This window comes from Arvicanthis niloticus, chromosome Y (assembly GCF_011762505.2).
Source record: "Arvicanthis niloticus isolate mArvNil1 chromosome Y, mArvNil1.pat.X, whole genome shotgun sequence".
Lineage (NCBI taxonomy): Eukaryota > Metazoa > Chordata > Mammalia > Rodentia > Muridae > Arvicanthis > Arvicanthis niloticus.
In genome coordinates this window covers 5444812-5466111 of record NC_133431.1, presented here as the reverse complement: position 1 = coordinate 5466111, position 21300 = coordinate 5444812, and the positions used below count along the sequence as shown (strand labels likewise).

At 40.6% G+C, this 21300-nt stretch overlaps 1 long non-coding RNA gene across 1 annotated transcript in view; it reads right to left on the bottom strand.

The window, feature by feature from the left end:
• Positions 1-21300, bottom strand: part of LOC143437378 (uncharacterized) — a 379856-nt gene that overhangs the window by 70607 nt on the left and 287949 nt on the right. The gene's annotated exons all lie outside the window — the stretch shown is intronic.

The following is a 21300-nucleotide window of genomic DNA, read 5'->3' as shown; positions in this document are numbered from 1 at the left end:
TTTATCAACTATCTTTGAATGGTGGAGATACATGAACATCTGCCTCCCTGTCTCCCCCCTCTTTCTCTCTTTCATCACCTAACTTCTCCTCTCCTTCTTCTCCTCTTCTTACTCCTTCTCTTCCTCTCAGTACTCCTCTCACCTTAGCTCCTCCTACATATCACCCTTCCTGTTAAAATGAAACTTTTCTCTCAAAATACAATTAGAGCATAATTATGCCAATTTGTACCTGTGAGGTACAAGACAGTCCTCATACCCAGTCCATCATTTTGTTGACTAACCAGAACCTCTGTTGTCTCTCCTAACTAAAACACTTAGTTCTGAACCTAGCTTTTTCCTTGGCTTTAGAATGAATGTCAGCTGATGACCATCCACTCAAATCTTTTCTCTCAAGGTAAATAGCCAGAATTGGCTATGAGGCTATAAGTTTTCAACCCCGTCAGAAATCCAGAATGATTGAGTTAACTATAATTGTGGGAAGCACAATGCATAGCTTCTAAAACTTAGCCAATTAATAGAGACCTCTGAACACCTGGACACTCCCTCTACTACATAACATTGGAGCATCTGTTCTTCCACCTTCTGGCCCAGGATCATCTGACAGACCTTAGTGCTGCAGAATTATTAAGGTCTGATTACTCTGTATCGGCAGATATAATCAGTCGACTATTCTGCGAGTGTGTACTTTTCTGGACAGCAATTTGTCTGTAGAAGGACAGAGGCACTTCTTCTCTAGTGACTGTCTCACCACAACTGGAGTAACTCCAAAGATGCTCAATTTCTTCTTAGAATTCAATATATGAAGCTGTCAGGAACAGACAGGTCTCTAATCAAAATGAACATTAATACAGAAATGTTTGTCATGTCAATTCTGTGGATTTCTGATGTTTTGAAAACCAACTATCCATGTAAGGTAATCTGGACTGTTGCCTGTTAACTCCACTCAGCTATTTCTAAATAAAACATAGAAAAACACCCTAACAATGAACTCCAACCCATGAATTTGCTGTAGTCCCTTAACTCACAGTCTAACCAGCTCAAATCAGTTTAAAAAAGTTAAAGAAGGACTCAGTCTAAGCCTTGTATTTCTAAGTGTGTTATACTGGTACAATGCCTATGAGGGTAACAATATTCATCTCACTCTTATATCAATAAGAAGCTCGTACCAATGAAAACCTTAAAAATTGTAATCAAAGTAAATTGGTGCTATTTAAGAATTTCTATATTCATCTTGATACTAATTATACAGATTTCTAGTAATAGGTTATGGCTATGCAATAAACCCTAGCTATTCCTCTCTATTCCGACAAAACCACTACTTTTCCCTAGAAAGACAGCCAAACATTTACCACCTTAGTCCCCAAGCCCAGAAAATAGGGGTGCTGACTCTTCATTAGCTTCTTCAAGCTGACTATGGGCGTTGAGATATTAGAAGAGGATTGGGGGTAAGAGCAAATTGATAAGCCTCTGATGCTGTGTCTTCACTGCCTCCAGATGGAATTCCCGGACCTCAGAGGTTTGAGCAGGTCTGCCCAGCTTGCTTGTTGAGTAGATACACCAAGGCTGATCATTCTGCAATATACAATTCTCAAAACAAATTTTAGTATCAAGATAGTTTCTTTTTTTTTAAACAGGGCTGACATTTTATTAAGGATGTTGGTTCTAACCGCTTTTCTATTTTCCCCCCTCTTTTATTGAATATTATATTTACATTTCAAAATTTATCCCCTTACCAAATTCCCCCCACCTCCCAGGAACCGCTTATCCCATCCCCCTTCCTCCTGCTTCTATGAGGGTGTTTACCCACCTACCCCCCAATCCCCCTCCTCACCCTCAGATTACTCACACACACACTCAGTGCTCAGCCTTCAAGGTACCATTGACCTCATCTCCCACCTATGCCCAAAAAAGGCCATCCTCCCCTACATATACAGCTGGAGTCATGTGTCTCTTCATATGTGCTCCTAGACTGGTGGTTTAGACCCTGGGGAGCTCTGGCTGGTTGGTATTGTTGCTCTACTCATGAGGCCACCAACCCTTTAGGCTCCTTCAGTTTACTCTCTAACTTCTCCATTGGGAACCTTTGATCAGATTAATGGTTAGTTGTGAGTATCTGCCTCTGGGTATGTAAGACTCTGGGGGACCTCTAAGGAGACAGCCTTATCAGGCTGCTGTCAGCTTTCCCTTCCTGACATCCATATCAGCGTCTATTTTTGGTGACTGCACATGGAATGAATACCCAGGTGGAGTGGTCTCCATACATCCTCTCTTTCAGATTCTGTCCCACACTTTGTATCCATATTTGCTCCCTTGGGTATTTAGTTACTCCTTATAAGAAAAACCTAGTCATCCTCACTTGTTCTTTCTTCTTCATGAGCTTCATGTCGTCTGGTAGTTGAATCTTTGTTGCTTCAAACTTTTGGGCTAATCTCTCCGCTTATCAGTGAGTAAATAGCATGTGTGTACTTTTGTGATTGGGTTACCTCAGTCAGGATGATATTTTCTAGTTCCATCCATTTACCTCTGCCTGGTCTTTAAAACATATTTTATCAACACACATGACTCTTAGTTTTTGAAATCAACTTTGATTTGGTTTCTCTTCCTGACATTTGTATTAATGACATATTATATACATGAAAGATGGCTAAAGACACACAGAGGTTGTCAGCTAAGTCACTGGAGTGAGAAAGACAATTTATATGTTTTAGGGGCATATGTAAAAGACCCTGAGAATAAATTACTAATCCTGCGGACAGAAGAGTTTTGCTTTTAAACTTGCTCTAGGCATGTGCAAGGGTGTTCAGTGATGTCCTCATTATCAAGCCCAGAATTTCCATGCTTCTCTTAAATTCTCCTTACCTAGCTTATATGCCACTCCTAAAGACTTCTTCCCAGGCTGGGCGGTGGTGGCGCACGCCTTTAATAACAGCACTTGGGAGGCAGAGGCAGGGGGATGACGGTGATGGAATAACAATCAATAATCGATGCCAATCAATAATCAATAAATGGTAATCAATAATTATCAATACTAATTGATAACTAATATTGATCAATAATTGATGGCACACATTTTTCATGCCAGCACTCGGAAGCTATACACCTCCTTTTACAAGGAAATGACTTGAGAATTCTGCTAATGTGTATGTCACAGCCATTAAATATAAATAGTGACTGAGAATGCCCCCCAGACTCAGCTATTTGGACACTTGTCAGCTGGTAGTGCTGTTTGGAAGGGATTAACAGGTATGGCCTTGCTGGAGGAAGTAAGTCCCAGGAGGTGCGTTTGAGAGGTTGAAGACTGTTGTCATATCCAGTCTGCTCCCTCTGCTTCCTACTTTGTGGCTGAAGATGTGAGCTCCCAGCATTCTGCTCCAGCTGCCATGCCTGCTGCTTGCTGCACTGCTTCCCATCATGATGTCTATTAAACTGTAAACAAAGTTACTCTCTCATGGGAAAAGGAATGGGAAGGGGGTTCCTCAAGTTTGCAGCTTACTTGGCAGAACACCAGGATTCTCTGCTTGAGAACATAAGCTTCCTCTGTCTCAGTCAGCTGAGAATGACAAAGACTCTAGGTTGCCTGGAAGCCAACAAGCTGGAAGCAGTCTCCTCATGCCATTTCTCTACAAATAGTCAAATATATCTTCAGATTTAAAGCCAGGTAGTACACCTATAATTTCAGTGTCTGGGAGGTTGAATGAGAATCAGGAGTTCAGGGCAAGACCCATTTACATAATAAGCTCACGACCACACTACAGGAACACAGTCTCAGTTATAAATAATATATAAATAAGAAATAAAAATATAGTAATTCAGCCAGGCAGGGGTGGCACACACCTTTAATCCCAGCACTCGGGAGGGAGGCAGAGGCAGGGGATCACGGTGATGGAATAACAATCAACAATCAATGCCAATCAATCAATAATCAATAAATGGTAATCAATAATTATCAATACTAATTGATAACCAATAATGATCAATAATTGATGGTGCGCACCTTTAATTCCAGCACTCGGGAGGCAGAGGCAGGTGGATTTCTGAGTTCAAGGTCAACCTGGTCTACACAGTGAGTTCCAGGACAGTCAGGGCTACACAGAGAAACCCTGTCTTGGAAAAAACCAAAATAAATTAATAAATAAATAGATAAATAAATAAATAAATAAATAAATAAATAGTAATTCATTTGATAACTCATTTAAGATCACCTTATGCTCACCAGGTTTTCTGCTGAGAAAAGGCAGTTAGAAAATTCTTACTGATGGTGTACTGAGGAGGGTAGACAGGTCTGACACTGAGATAGATACTAAGACTATGGATATGGATCAGGGGTGCAGCACTTCCCTACCATTCAAGAGGCAGTGGGCTTGGTGTCAATACTGAAAGAAAAAAAACACACAAAACCAAGCAAACCCCATAGGAAACTAAAACTGCATTTTCTATACAAAATTGTCCCAAGGCAAAGACACCTCCCAAGTAGTGGAAATTAGTTAAGAATCAGAGGCAAACAAAATTTACAAAGATCAGCTACTTCTCCCCAAATGTGATTCTTTCCCCTCTGAGAGTAGATAGTCTGTTAACTCCAGAGGAGGGGCTGAAAAGTGGGCCATGTTTTTAACAAACACCATACTAAATTAACGAGAACTGGAGTCTAAGAATCTTCCAAATATACTGATCTCTATATTAGGTTGTTAGTATCTTAGAAATAAGAACAAACTAGAAGTAAACAAATTAAGTTTCCCAGAAATCAAATGCCACCTCTGTTAGAAGTCTGCACACAGCTTAGAACACACAACACCAAACCAAACAATTCCCAGGGGGGGGGGAGTTATTCAGGGCAAAGATGGTGAGGGGGAGAAGTAGAAGAAGAAGAGGGAAGAAGACAGTGAGATCAGGGGGTTCTGCCTGTTTTATATGAGCGGTGACATAGGCTCTTCCAGATAAAGGTGAAGTAGCCAGGTGGCTTCTGGGAATGTATGGCTGTTTCCTTGGCAACGCTGTGGGGGTCACTTAGATGTGATGTCACTGGGTTGAGAGCCTGATACCAACAACCTCACATTAGTTTATCTGTGAAGTGGACTGAAGTAACCCTGGCAAGAAGCAACTGGCTAGAGCAACTGTACTCCATTATGACAGCACTTTTGTTTACTCTACAGTCAATTTACAAATACAACTGTGACACAAAGAAATAAAATATACAAATGAGAACAATCTAAGAACAAAATTAGTGGGTAGAGAACTTTAGCCTTTTCGATAACCATGCTATGTTCAAGGAGATAAAGCAAAGGATAAAAGTTAGCTTATAAGTCTTTAGCCTTAAAACAAAATACAAATCTGTTTTAAGTTCATGCCAACAGAGGCTAGCTACCAATGCAGCCAGAGCCTATCTCAAACACACCAATCACCAAAATACCTAAGTGCAACTGCCCCTGAGCGATCTTTAATCAATTCAATTACTGTAAACATATCCAGATGAAAAATGCTACCTTACCTTCACTTAGAGTCACAAGAAAAATTTGTTAGCTAAAACAAATATACAATGAGTTAATTGGTGTGCACATTTAGTCATATGACATAACTCACGATATGACACAAATGCAGAGAAAGCAACCTGTGGCAACTCCAGGATAAGGTGAGATAAGTTTAGTTTGGGCAAAATCCTATATCTCTTTTCAGTAAATTTTCCCTTACCTTAACCATCAGTTTTTCTACTTAGGCAGTTACTTACAACTGAGGACATGAAGTACAGTGGAATCCAGGGACATCTGCAATCAGTTCAATACCTGGAACCTACACAGAAACCAGACTCCTACCAGATGCCCCTGACCTCCACTTGTTGAGGTTTAGTCTGTCACTACGTATTATAATGCTAACTGCAGGCCCCCAATGCCTGACTGTCCCAGAGATAAGAAAGTCCACACATAGACCCAAGTGATGCTCTGTGATGTTGCCCCCAAATTATTTCCAACTGCTGAATAGAGATGGCAACAGTCAATACCTGATACCTGGACAGAAGAGACAGAAGCAGGTTTTAGCATTCCAGGACTTCCCTGGCATCAGAGAAGAACCTGGAGGGGAAAAGAAGATAAAGGGAGGAAGCTGCCATGGGTTAGGTGAGTCATAAAATAATGACCATGTGGGTTGGCTAATTGGAGTTAAAAGCAGCCCAGACAAAACATGGCAAATTATATAGTAGGATTATTGGCTGGGATAGAGACATAACAGCTAGAGGATCAATATCTGCTCTTATGCCAATTAAGGCTTATTGTAAATATAAAGGTTGTGTGTGTCTTTTATCTGAGAACTAAATGGCCAAAGGCAGGGTAGAACCCCTGAGTTGGGATTAAATAATTTCTACAACATCCACATATATAACTCCTGCACACTCACACACATAAAAATAATAAATGTAATTTTTAAGATTTATTAATTATATTTGTATGAGTATACTATAGCTATTTTTAGACATACCAGAAAAGGACATCAGATTCTATTACAGATGGTTGTGACCAACCATGTGGTTGTTGGTAATTGAATTTAGGATCTCTGGAAGAGCAGTCAGTGCTCTTAACTGCTGAGCCATCTGTCCAATCCAATAAATGTAATTTTTAAAGAGGGTTAAAGTACTTGTCATTAAGCATGAGGACCCAAGTTCTATCACCAGAGCCCCTGTGGTATGACAACCTCCCCACTCATTGTCCTCTGACCTCCATATATGCACATGAACACATATAGACATACATACACAGAATAAAATAAGGTCATTATAAATTACTTACTTTATTTATTTATTAAAGGTTTTTCCCATCATCTCTTCTTGACCCAGACTCACTTCTGTCTTTGGTTGACATAGCTCGTTCCCCACATCTACCTCTCCTTCCCTCAGGCCTATCATGCTCCCATGTGTTTCTCCTCCCTTAATGTCCACTTTTAAATCTATATTAAACACTTTATAAACTACATTTCTGGGGACTAGACAGATTGTTTCCAGGTTAAAAGAACTTGATGCTCATGTGGCCTGGAGTCCAAATTCCAGCATCCTTCAAACACCCGTGACTACAGCTTTCATGAATCAGACAACATCTTCTTAGGCAGAAATAATGAAAAATTGCCAGTAATTTGGAGGAATACAGACTTACAAATATATTCAAAACTTTGTCCTTTTAAAATGTAGCTCACAAAAGACTTAGGACCTGGTCATAAATCAAAGATAAGTAAGTAAATATCCTGGTTCCTTTTGTACCATGTGACCCAACCAAATACTATTATCTCTACAAACCTGTTTCTGAGTGTGCCAAATTTTTACGGTGCTTTTGAATATTAAATGGGAAGCCACTTAGCAAAGAGTTCTGGAACACAGCCCATACATAGTAATTTGCCAATTATTATTAATTTTTGGAACAAATGTTAAAAAGACAACCAGTGTTTAACTTTCATTTTTAAGTGTCAGCCACATGGCTTAGAACCCTGACTTAAAGTTGAGACTGAGATATAAAAGAAATAATTTATTTTTGAGACTGAAAAATGCACACATTCCAACACCGTTCACAAAATTCATTATAACCCAATAATTAGTTATAGCATACCTTCTATCCACCACTCACTGTACCATGCCTTTGTGCCAATGGATGAACACATTAATTTCCTGTGTTCAAAAATACTTTTAGTGGCCGGGAAGTGGCCTAAATTTCTACTGTCTGAGAATAGGCTAGAAACTCTATCTTCTGCCTTTGATCCAATTTTTAAAGCTCAAATGCCTCAATATTTTTAATATGTACAATGAAATTCCCTTCTGCTTACTGTATAAGTCTATTCTTAGGCTTCTTATCTGTCATGCCAGGAATCAATCCCAGAATTCCAATGGAGCCCACTTTTAAAGAATTTGAGTATATCCTGGCAAGACCTTTTCAAGTCTTCTCTAAAGCAGTTTTTCACTCAGTCTCTCTTCTGTGGAGCTTAATATCTCTATATACTTAAATGATTACCATTATACTCCCTTCTGTCCCTAAAATCAATTAAATCAATTTTCCTTATCACTGTCCTTTTTCTGCTTTTTGGAGGCCTGCAGCCTTTTACTGTCTGCCTCTGTCTTCCTCCAAACAGCCTGTCTCTGCACAGCAAGGACTCCCAGTGCCTGTGAGCAGCTCTTCCTAATAGTTCCAAAGCACAGGAAGAATTCCCCATGTGGTTCAGGCAAAATCTTTATTCCTTTCAACCTTTAAGAACAATTAAACCAAACTTTAGAATCCTATCCTTTGATTACCTGCTTGTAAGAAGCAGGCACCTTTAGCTTTTCATGTCTTACTCCCTGCCTCAGAGCAGACATCCTGTCTCATTTCACAGCAGGGGATCCTAGCACCTGTGAGCCCAGCCAGTTCTTGTGTTCCCTTGTTTAAGTTCGCCACCTCACCCTTCTCCCCCTACCCCCGCCCCCCCCGTCCCCAGAAACTGCAGCCACCACTTGACTCACTTCCCTCTTCTTGCTGAGAAACCAATTTTTCCTCTTCCTAGACTTATATCATTGTGTGTATGTGATCAATCCAAGAATTCCTAAATTAATAGTGGATTCTTGACTGTATCTTTTTATTTATTTTTTTAAATTTTCATACAATGTACTTTGATCAGGTTTATCCCTTCCCAAAATTCTCCCAAAATGTAGTCTTGATGAGACTGACCTATACTTGAGAGGGTGAGGAGTCCTTTAGTGGGCAACTCTAGGCTTGAGATCTAGGCTAAATAACAGCAACTCAGTTCAAAGTGCAAGGAACCTCAGAAAAAAAGACAGGCTGCAGATGCAGTACCCACTTTTATTGAAGCCTAAAAGTTGGGAATGGGATGAGAAGTCTGAGACATTGCTACATACCCATGTCAGGTGTCTGTGTGATGGAGCAGCAGACCCAGACCCCAGTGCAGGTAAACAGAACTTAGACTCCTGTGCAAGCTTCTCCACTCTTTTTTGTATCCACTCCATCCATGGATGGTGCCTATGGGGTGGGTACCATCCCACTCCTTCCTGAGCCATGTTCCAGTTGCTTCTGGAAATTCCCTCACAGACTCATAGGGAATAGTTCAAGTGTGTTTCAAACTGCTTAAAGTGACAAGCAGGTTTAAACTTCACAGGGGGTATCATCCCAGAAGAAGCTTCTAGGGTAACACATTCATCAGTTGGGGGTTAAGCAGATGACAGAATTTCTTTCTATTTAAAAAAACAAGAGAATGGGATTAAAAAAGAAAAATAGGGGAGGTGTTTTGTGCACATTGCATGTAGTTATGTCTCTGAGCAACTCAGCTTCCATCCTACTTTAAACCATTGCATTCAGCCAGCCTTATTATAAGGTACAAGCAGCATGTTTTTAAAAATGTAGCATATGTACACAGATGAGTCACAGTATCACAGCACAGTGGATTTAGGAGAAGCCAAACAGCAGTTCTCACAAAGGCCACACATATACAGGGACTTGATTCATGTCACATGAACTCATGGGTTCACACTGCTGTGCTCCCTTGGAAAAAAGGCAAAAACTCTACAGCTTTACCCTTTGGACTCTGACAGGGGCATAATTTGGCTTCCACATGTACAGAACCTTAACAAGTAATTTTTGAGCAGTTCTGAAGAGCTACAACTAATACACTAATGTCTTATCTGATTATTATTAAATAATAAAAAATATAAAATTAGAGATGTGCTAGCTATTGGATCACTTCAGGGAAGAGTTTACAGAAAACAGACATTATAAAATTTGGTTTTTATTGATTAAAAAAATGGAAAGTCTGAAAATTGGATATTTAACCTCCTATTTACCTCAAATGGAAGCAAATGCAAGCCAGAGCGCAGGATGAAAAATGTTAATGATGTCATCACCTGCATGTCCCACAGCTTTTTGAAATCTGAAACTCAACCTCCAGACCAGAATACAAACTTCAAGAGAATGAATGGCTCGACCTCCCTAATGATGAGTCTGAAGGTATTTCCCAAAATATACAAACATGGGCTTCAACTTATTGGCAGGTGGGAAAGAAAAAAATCATGAGGTGAAGGGTCCAGTGTCTAGCTCCTGCTAACTTGCTGTGTGATACATATCTGATCTTTCATTTACAAACTACAGAAAAGAACACTGTGTCCTCACAGTTCACACAGGTAGGCTCCCTGAAGAGTGGCCACTACTCCACATGCAGCAGTACTTGAATGAGACAGGTTTCCCTTTTCTTCTGTGGTTAACATTCTACACACAGAAACCAGTGCATTCTTATTCTTGTATCTGTATACTGATGGTCTAGTTCAGTCTTGCTGTGTTTGTTTGGGATAAGGTCTCACATAACTAAGGTTCGGCTTAAAATTTTTATACAGCTGAGGATGTCCTTAAACTTCTGATTCTCCTGATTCTAATTCTCAAAGATATGGACGAGTATACCAAATTTTTGCAATCCTAGAGTTTAAACTTTTCAGGCAAAAACTCTACTATGGAACTATGAATCCAGAGCCTTGCAGTTGACAGGAAAATCGGGATACCCAAAATGGTGGTTTTGATTCTTTAGTCTTGGGGTTGGCAGCAGTCATCATCATCATATGATAAACAGGAGAAAGGAGCTCTAACCAGCAACCTCACGCAAATGTTGTCTCAATACATTTGGCAAAAACATCCAAGTAGCAGCCTAGGCTTGGAATTAGACCAGTTGTCTATTGTAGCACCTCTGTACCAAAACTTGACATATGCATTCAGGGTCAATATACTAAGAGACATTCACCGAAAGTTTTAACTGTCCTTCCATCTCCCAAAGAGTTCTACATGACTAATATAACAAAGCAAGTGGCTCTCATAAGCTAGCAGAACTTGCTAGTTTTCTCCTCCCCAGAGCTGCTATGTGCCCTGATAATACTGACAGATGATGACATGAATGGCAAGAAATGCACCAGGCCTGGCACTTGAAAATGTTTGGGTCAGGCAGTGGTGGTGCACATCTTTAATCTCAGCATTTGGGAGGCAGAGGCAGAGTTCGAGGACAGCCTGGTCTACAGAGTGAGTTCCAGGACAGGCAGGGCTATACAGAGAAACCCTGTCTCAAAATAACAAACAAGAAAAGAAAAGAAAAGAAAGGGAAGGGGAGGGGAGGGGAGGGGAGGGGAGGGGAGGGAGGGGAGGGGAGGGGAGGGGAGGGGAGGGGAGGGGAGGGGAGGGGAGAAGAGAGAGAAGAGAAGAGAAGAGAAGAGAAGAGAAGAGAAGAGAAGAGAAGAGAAGAAGAGAAGATGTTTGGAAAAGCATGCACTCAATGCAATGTTATCTGTCTTTCATTCTATTAAGAAAGATAAGCCAAATAGTCCTGAGAGGAATGAAATATACCTGTAAAATACAAAGTTAGATGGTTGTTCATGAAATAGTGGTCACCTGAAGTGTCATTTTTTTTGTTGTTTTTTTTTTTTTTTTCGAGACAGGGTTTCTCTGTGTAGTCCTGGCTGTCCTGGAACTCACTCTGTAGACCAGGCTGGCCTCGCACTCAGAAAACCGCCTGTCTCTGGCTCCCAAGTGCTGGGATTAAAGGCTTGCGCCACCACCACTTGGATCATTTATTTTTAAATCACATTTTCTGTTGGAAAATAAGAGTTGGAAAAGTGTTACTTCTGCTCTTATTTACTTCATCTTCAAGTGAAGAAAGCATGAAATTATTCAGTGACTATACATGACTGTAATCTCAGCAATTGTGGGATCCCAGATGTAGGAGAATCAAGAGTTCAAGGTCATCTTTGTTCATGTAGCCAGTTGCCTGGATACAAGGATACAAAAGAACTTGACTCTGCTGTCCAATACCAGGTGCCGTGTTGATGTGTATACACTCTGCCTAAGAAGCAGCACAGGTCCAGCTCAATCTGACAGCTCTGAGAAGTCCCAGCCTTGGTCCACTCAATTTGCTGTGAATGGGAATCTCAGACAGATTCACTGTTACTTTGGGCAAATAGATAATGAGGAGTTCAGCTTGTCACAAACACATTTAAAGAATAAAAACACTTTCAGAACATAATAAGGTTGAGGTAATCATTTCTAAAGTTCTTAGTGCCTGCAGCTGCCAACTGTGGCATTCTGCAACCTTCAGGAGCCAATTTACATTGTAGGCCTAAAACTTACATTAGTTTAAACAAACAAAACATAAACAAACAAAAAATATTTAAACCAATGGGTCACTTCAGTTGTGAACTGTGTTAAGAATTAATATTATGAAAATACATTAAACCTTAAATTTTAAAGGTTCCAGTAGCAGAAGAGGTAGAGGATTAAAACAACAAACAAGCTGTCTGGAACCCAGTATGTTATCTGTCATGAGCAGGTTGTGATAAGGGTTTACGGTCCCTGTGGGAAGAGGAGGGACAGGTTGTCTCCACTCAGGAATCATATACAGGATTGACGGTGAGATGGTGAGTTCTCTGAGAGGGGAGAGAGTATGCCAGAGACAGAGGTTTGATATTTAATTGCTGTTTAATAATGCACAACAAACAATATATTATCACCAATGCTAAAGCTATTGTAACAACAAGGTATTGCCACATTTCCTATGCATTGAATGTATCAATATCAATACAATAAAATAAGCACATGCTTCTGTGCACCTCTTCATCCACATCTTTAATTTTAAAATATGGCTGTCTAATCCCCTAACCCTAACTCAAACCCTGCTTGCTGTGGGGCATATTTCTTAATTAAACCTTTTGAAGTGAGAAACCCTTTATTAATCTTGCTCTTTTGAGATGTTCAGATCCACCTTTAATCTGGGCTACAGATTCTTTTGACAACCTACATATATAAAGGACATTGGACAGGTGGTGTTTTTGGTTTTGTTTTTAGTATTTGCCCTACTTTTTTACAAAACAAAGGTGATTTGTTTGTTTATTTGTGTTTTAAAACTGGTATTAGTAAGTACTTATTTCTTCAGAATTCTGGTATTCACTGAAGATCAGCTGTAATATCCTGCAACATGAAATTAACCAGCCCTTGAGGTCTCTAATTTACCTTGTCCAACAGCATTTATTGGGACATTCTATTCAATAGCCTTTCTATATACAAAGATTCATTCTCTCTATGATTTGAGATATGTTTATCTACAAAATGTGTACTAATACAACTGTTGTTTTTCTCCACTTTTCCACTAATGAAGACATGCTGGCTACCAAGAGTGCTCAACTGTCTTTCCCTTATGATTCTGGCTTTTCTTTAGGGTTGACTGATACCTGTCATCTGGTGGAAGGAAGCTGCAGTTTTCCTGAGCCCAGCATGAAGCCACAAAACAAGACTCTTGTTTCCTAAAATCCCTCTTTAATGTTAATGGTGTTAACATTTTGTCTAAAACTCTACCTCACTGTTACCTGGTGAGAGCCAGGTATCCTACCCACAGCTTTCTCTCTTTAAAGAGTGATTGAATGTGTTCTATGGGTGTGGGGTAAAGGGATGTCTCAGCAGACCAGCCACGAGACAGTATAAGTATAGTATAGAATATAGTTTATTTAGGACATGGGGAGGGGAGTTAAGAGGGTAGTAGAGGCAGAAAAAAGCAGAGAGAGGCAGAGAGTAGAGAAGTAGAGGCTGGGAATGAGCATGTGGAGAGACAGGGGTGAAAGGAAGAGCCCAAGAGGGCAAGACAAAGAGAACAAAAGGTCAAGAGATAAAAAGAGAGGAAGGGGTAAGCAGCCACCTTTACAGGGGGTCAGGCTTACCAGGCTGTTGCAAGGTAACCATGGGGAGGAGCATACCTGGCTGTTGCCAGGTAACTGGGTGGAGTTTAGACAGAATGGTAAGAAATAACTGGGGTATGCTTCCACTTGTGGTTCAAATTGATACCTCCACTGCACCTTGAGTACTGGGCTATGGAAGCTGTTCACCTTGAGTACTGGGCTATGGAAGCTGTTCACCTTGATTACATAAAGAAGAAGGCAAGTGCTGTGAGGAAAGCTTAGATAAGGTCTGGAGTCAGGTCCTGGTAGGTGCAGGATCATTGCTCTCAGAGGGGAGGAGCAGGCAGCAGAACAGCTGGGTTCTCCCCCAGGGCTAGGTGGGGTGAGATTCCTCTTTGAAGACAGAAACAAAAGCTGATGGAGTGCAAATGACTCCTGAGCTCTGGAAAAGGTCTGATCCTGGCCCAGAGGCACACTTTAACCTTGAGGAGTGGTAAGACTCACTGGCCAATCAAGGCTCCCAGGCAGACCTGCCAATCAGACAAGGAGGCGGGTTCTTCCCAGTGTTATTTTGCAAGTTTGCTGTGCCTGTGCAGGCTTGAATGGTCATCTGTGCCCTGCTCAGAGCTCTGCCGTGGGTGCTGTGTGGAGACCTCAGGGAAGCTCTGAAATTGAGTCATGGTGAGCACAGGATCACTGCCCACAATGGGTAGGTGCAGGCGGCTGAGCAGTGGGAGCTGGGGTGCTGGGTCCTCTCTGGAGCTGCATGGGAAGCTTCAGCCAGATGTGACCACCTGTGAGGTCCCTGGTGATGACCCTCAAGTGTTCCATCAGGAGGTGACCTCTGAGTAACTTCATGTAAAATCAGCTGTCATGGCTGATTCTGAATCTGCCCCCAAACATTTGGACCAATTGCTTTATTATAAAACCCTGGGTGGTTTCTCTGACTCTGCAGCACATGTGTCCAAACCTTTCTGTCTTTTATAGTATACATTAAGATGACAGGCACAGCTGGGCAGCAGTGGCTCACGCCTTTAATCCCAGCACTTGGGAGGCAGAGGCAGGTGGATTTCTGAGTTTGAGGCCAGCCTGGTCTACAGAGTGAGTTTCAGGACAGCCAGGGCTACACAGAGAAACCCTGTCTCAAAAACAAACAAACAAAACCTGTTTTTAAGAAGACAGGCATAAATCTAACAGATCTGCTTTCATACATTACTTGTTTTAGTTTTGTTTAGTTTTTCTTAATTTTTTCCATTGCAGATTGTTATGTTGCTTTACTTTTATGTTTAGTGTTTGATTATTATAAGGTAAGGGGACTTTTTTCCCCTCCAATCTCTTGGGCCTTTTGGATGCTTCTTGTACATTAACATGCATGTTCTTTGGTTTAGGAAAATTTGCATTATTGTTTCATTGAAAATATTTTCTAGACCTTTGTGCTGAGATTCTTCTTCCTCTATTCCAATCATCTGTAGTTTTCCCTTCTCATGTGTTGCAGAATTCCTGGTTGTTTAGGGTTAGGAAAGTTTTAGAATCCACTTTTTTGTTGACCAATGTATTCATTTTGTCCTATTCATCTTTAATATCTGAGACTCTTCTTTCCATTTCCCTGGGTGAACATTGCCTCTGCAGTTGTCAGTGCACAGGCAATTTCAATGCTCTGCTTTCAGGGACTTAGCAACTGCTTAAGACATTCCCTGCCTCCATCACCTGCTGCTGTTGTCATGTGTGCTTTATATACACGGACCACTGGCTACACAACTCTCTCTGTTTGTTCCCTGTCTCTGTTCTCTGCACATGCCCCCTCTCTATTCTCTTTCTCTACTCTCAGGGCTCTCCTTCTGCTCCCTGTCTGTCTGCCTGTCTGCAGGTCCTCTTCTGTGCCTCTATCCCTTCCCCAGGTTCTCACTCATCTCTCTTCCCCCAAACAACGTCTTTTTTTTTCTGGTTTTTGTGACAGGGTTTCTCCTATATACTGGGGACCTCTGTCCATCCTGTGTATACTCTTTGGTGGGTGACTCAGTCTCTGAGAGTCTCCTAGGGCCCAGGTTAGTTAATTCTGATGGTCTTCTTATGAGTTTCCTGTTTTAAAGGCAAATTGGGTCTGTAGAACACTTTCAATTGTTTAGTTCATGACCAACATAGCAGGTAATAGGGACCAACTGAAGAAGGCATCACTGATGCTAACTCAGTCCTGGCATGACAAATTTAAAATATAAATTAAAAATAAAATAAAATATAAAGTATAAAATAAAGTTTAAAATTTAAAATATATAGTAAAATAAAATGTAAAATATAAAACATAAATATAAAATATAATATAAATACAATTTTAAAATATAAATTAATAAAATAAAGTAAAATATACAGTATAAAATAAAGTTTAAAATTCAAAATATATAATAAAATATGAAATGTAAAATATAAACTTAAATTTAAAATACAAAAATAAAATAAAATATAAAATACATCAAATATAAAGTATAAAATATAAAATAAAAAAGTAAAATATAAAATAATATAAAAATAAAATATAAATATAAAGTATAAGTATAGTAATATTTTAAATTTTATATTTTATTTTTAATTTTAGATTTTATATTTCTAATATATTAGAAAAAAACTTTCCCTGGTATGCAATACCTAATAAGGTAATAGGTCCCGATAATGGACCCGTCTTTGTTGTCCAGGTAAGTCAGGAACTGGCCGCCCGGCTGGGGATGAATTAGAAATTGTGCACTTAGGCCCCAGATTTTAGTACAGGTAGAGAAAATGATTAGCACTCTAACAGAGACCTGGACTGACTTGGCCTTGGAGACTGGTGGGAGTGATTAGACAGTACTCCTTCCCTTTGCCTCATTCCAGGTTCAGAACACCCCCGGGACTGGTTAAGTCCTGTGTGGAAGCTGCCACTGCTCACTGAGACAGGGGGGCACTCAATCCTTTTCTCTTTTTCTTCTTTTCTTTTTCTTTTTTATTCCTTTTTTCTCTTTTTTCTTTTTATTCTTTTTTCCTTTTTTGTTTTTTGTTTTTTCTTTTTTTCTATTTTTCTTTCTTTTTCTTTTTCTTTTTTTTCTTTTTTCTCTTTCTTTTTTCTTTTTTTCTTTTTCATTTTTCCTTTTTCTCTTTCTTTTTTCTTTTTTTGTTTTTCTTTCTTTTTTCTACTTTCTTTTTTTTTTTCTATTTTCTTTTTTCTACATGGCACTCAATCCTAATATTGTTCTTTCCAAATCCCTGTTTTCCCGCAGGAAAGCTTTCTAGGTGGCTCAATATATGAGACTGGAGGCCTGAGCACCAGTTCCAAGCAGAAAACGCAGTCTGACATCACTGAGCTGGAAACTTGGAACCCAGCTGAACGCACCTGATGACGACCCCAGCCTCAACCCCAGATACATGGGCTCTAGTGGCCGACTTTGTAGGCTACAAGCTAAGGCAGAAGGGTTATGTCTGAGGAGCTGGCCCAGGAGAAGGCCCAACAGCCGACCTGCTACACCAAGCCATGCGGGCGGCTGGACATGAATTTGAGACCCGCTTCTGGTGCACCCTCTCTGACCTGGTTGCTCAACTACACGTAACCCCAGGCACAGCCCAACAATGCTTCATCTGGGTTTCCGAGGAACTATTCCAAGGAGGCTCCAGTTGGGGCCCTGTTGTGGCATTCTTTGTCTTTGGGGCAGCCCTGTGTGCTGAGAGTATCAACAAAAACTTAGAGCCATTGGTGAGGCAGATACAGGATTGGATGGTGGCCTATCTAGAAATACACCTGGCTGACTGGATCCACAACAATGGCGGCTGGATGGAGTTCACAGCCCTGTACAAGAACAGGGCCCTGAAAAATACATGGTGTCTACAGGAAAGGAACTGGATGTAAGTAAAGACAATACTGACGGGGGCCGTGACACTGGGGGCCCTGATATCTGTAGGGGTCTTTCTTACATTGGTTTTTCTTCATCCGGGCTGGTGAACTTTTGTTAGAGAAAGGGTAAGTGCTGTTCAGATTTTGTGTTACGCCATCGATATCGAACTTTAGGTCAGGAAAACGAAAGTTATGATGATACTAAAGTTTAATATTTCTAAAAATTTGTTAGAAGTGGGGTGGGAGTGGGCCTATGAATAGTTAAGTTTTTATTATTAAAAACCTAATGGAATATTAATAATGTGGTAAAGCCTTTGAATATCAGAGTTCTTTACACATACACAAAGAAATCACACTGGAGAGAATCCTCATTAATGTAATCACTGGGGAAAAACTGACAATTCACTTTTATCTGAGACTACACAATAGAACACATTCAAGAGAGTGACTCAGTGTCATCAAGGTGCTAAGCCCTTGTACTGCACAGTCATCACCCATTACATAAAAGAACACAGACTGGAGAGAAACTGAATGTCATGAATGAGGTAAAGCCTTTCCAGGACAGTCATCTCTGAATACACAAAAGAAAATGTGCAGAGTGAAACCTTATGATTGTAGTCAATGTGGTAAAGCCTTTGCATGTCACTGTACTCTTCAAACACTTAAAGGAACACATGCTTTAGAGAAACCTTATGAATGTAGTGAATGTGGTAAAGCCTGTGCATATCTCTGTAATCTCCAAAGACATAAAAGAACACAAACTGAGCAGAAACCTTTTGATTGTTCAAAAGTTGGGAAATCGTTTACATGCCACAGTGGTTTCTGAATATAGAAATGAACACATATGAGAGTGAAACCATCTGAAAGTAATTAACATGTTAAAGCCTCTGCACGTCCTAATCATATTTAAATACATGAAAGAATTCATAGTTAAAGTAAACTGTGGTTATTTAAATATTCTTGACCCTAAAAAGTGGCAATATTAAGAGATGTGCCTTGTGGGAGTAGATGTTACCTTTTTGAAGGACGTGAATTACTATGGTTGTGGTCTCTGGAGCTCATACCAGTACAAAACAGATCCTCCTACCACTTGGCTGGAAGACAGTCTCTTCTTGGATGCCTTCTCATGAAGATGCAGAACTGTCAACTCCTTCTCCAGCATCATGGCTGCCTGCATGCTGACATTCTGCCTGCTATGATGGCAATCGACTAAACATTTGAAAGTGTAATACAGACTGAATTAACTATTTGCCTTTAAAACAGTTGCCTTGGTCACAGTGTCTCTTCTTAGCAATGGAAATTCTAAGACAGACGTTGGTACCCCAGACTTAAGTATTCTTATTGGTAGGCCTGACCATGCTTTTTTTGGAAGCAATGTGGATTTTTAGACTTTGGATTTGTACATGCATTAAGTGGAACTTCATGGGCCATCCTAGCAAAACACATATGACCTAAGGGTGGTTTGAACTTTGCATACAATTTTTATAATGTTTTGCTGAAGAATGCTGCTGTGTTTTGCTCTCATCTGAAGGTAAACAGGTTTATTTTGTTAACTGGATTGACAAAGGAAGTCTCAGGAAAGCCAAACATAGCTTTTGGCCTGTGCTTACTCTCATTGTGATTGTTTTGATCATGCTTAATAATCTTAGAAAGGAAAAATATGAAATGTTAGCTTCAAAGAGAAAATCTCACCAGGAAGTTTAATGAAGCTAAATCCTATAATCAAAGACACACAATGGCATTAAAGAAATGGTGATATTATGGCAAGATTCCATTCACCTAAACATATGGTTGTGAAGTTGTATGGATAAGAACTGTATAATGTTAGGCATTATTATTAACTGGTTATTGTTTTTATGTGGACATAAGAGGGTAAGAGTACGTGTCAAATTGAGAATTGACAGATTGTGATTACTATACTGGGATTTCAATTTAAAATCTAAAAGGATATAGGATATACTTAGGTCCAGGCATGGTGGTACACACCTTAAATAACAGGAGATGAACGTCAAGCAGATGTCTGATTCAAGTCATCCTGGTACAGAACAAGTTTAGGTAATGCAAAGTTTAGATATGGGCAGAGTGTTACACACGTATTACTCAACATTCAGAAGACAGAGCCATGCAGATCTGAGTTCAAGGTTCATCTACAGAGCAAGTTCAAGGACAGCTGAGCTGAGGCAGTGAAGTTGTTGAAAACTAGAAAGCTGGTGATGATGTAATAGAAGGGGTGATATTTGGGCCCCAGCAGGCAAAGGAACTCAGGAATTTTGTTCACGTGCCTCTGCTTTTAGAGGAAAGAATAGAAGGGACGACTGAGACAATTGATGCTGGTTAGCTGTAATTAGAAAATTAGTGGGGATGAAGAAGAAACCAGCACCACTGAAGTGAAATATTCTGTTAAGTGTTTTCTGAATGGACAAAGAAGTTGTATTCCAGAAGTAGCCAAGGTTGTCCCTTGTGGTGCAGCTTGACTCAGTCCTGGGTAAGACTCACCCAGGTGGCACTGGTTTTAAGGCATGGATGTTTCATGCAGTGCAGGTGAGGCTTGGCACCATGAAAGGAGCATGAGAGGAATGCAGTCAAGACTGTTTGTCACAGAAGAACCCAGCATGTTGAAGATGTCAGTCCCGTGGGATGAGCAGAAAGAACAGCAGCAGCAGTTGAGTGGAGTCAAGCAGAATCTAGTGTACTATAGAGGGATGAGCTGGAGATGAGACCCAGCTTCTATTGAGGAGCGCAGAAGACCATCCGTGGATCCCAGATACTGGACACAGTATCTGTGTCACAGTTCCCTGTGACACAGGACATGCCTCCTGTGACACAGGACATGCATCCTGAGTCTTAAACACACCCCCAGAGTCCTGAACATGCTCCCTGTGACTCGGGACATGCCTCCAGTGACTCAGGACATTCTCCCTGAGTCTTAAACACACCCCTGTGACTCTGGAGAGAGTTCTAAACAGGCTCCCTGTGTCACAGGACAGGTCCCCCTGAGTCTTAAACTAACTCTCTGTGACTCTGGACACGCCCCCTAATTCTTAAGCTTGCCCCCCTGTGACTCAGGACACACCCCCTGTGACTCAAGACACACCTCCCGAGTCTTAAGCACAAACCCTGTGTATCAGGACACACCCCCTGAGTTTTAAGCATACCCACTGTGACTCTGGACTTGCCCCCTCAATCTTAAACATACCCTCTGTGACTCAGGACATGACCCTGAGTCTTAAGCTTGCCCCCTGTGACTCTTGACTCACCTCCTGAGTGCTAAACATGCACCCTGTTACTCAGGACATGCCCACTGAGTTTTACACACATCCCCCTGTGTCTCAGGACACACCTTTGAGTCTTAAACACACCTTCTGTGACTCAGGACACACCCACAGAGTCCTAATGGACATGTTTAGTATAATGAAGCCTTTGCACACCTCTGGAGTCTTCATCATTATGAAACTATTCATACTGGACAGTGGTTACATACTGTGCTAAAGCCTTTACATCATGGGGTCCACTGAGATCCAACACAACTCAACCACAGGACAAGGAAAATGATAAGAATTTATTGTAATCAAGTCACTACTGATAAATCAGAGCCACAAAATTATACTCAGAAGCTTAGCTATAATACCCCAGCCTCAGCCCCACCCTAAACCAGAAAGTGATATAGCTTCCAAAACTCAAAACCACAAAGTCCTGTGCCAAGTTACAGCTACATTTTTCTCCCAATCACGTTTGTTTTTTTGTTGTTGTTACTTTATGTCAAATGATACCGGATGTAGGTTGTATGGTCAACATT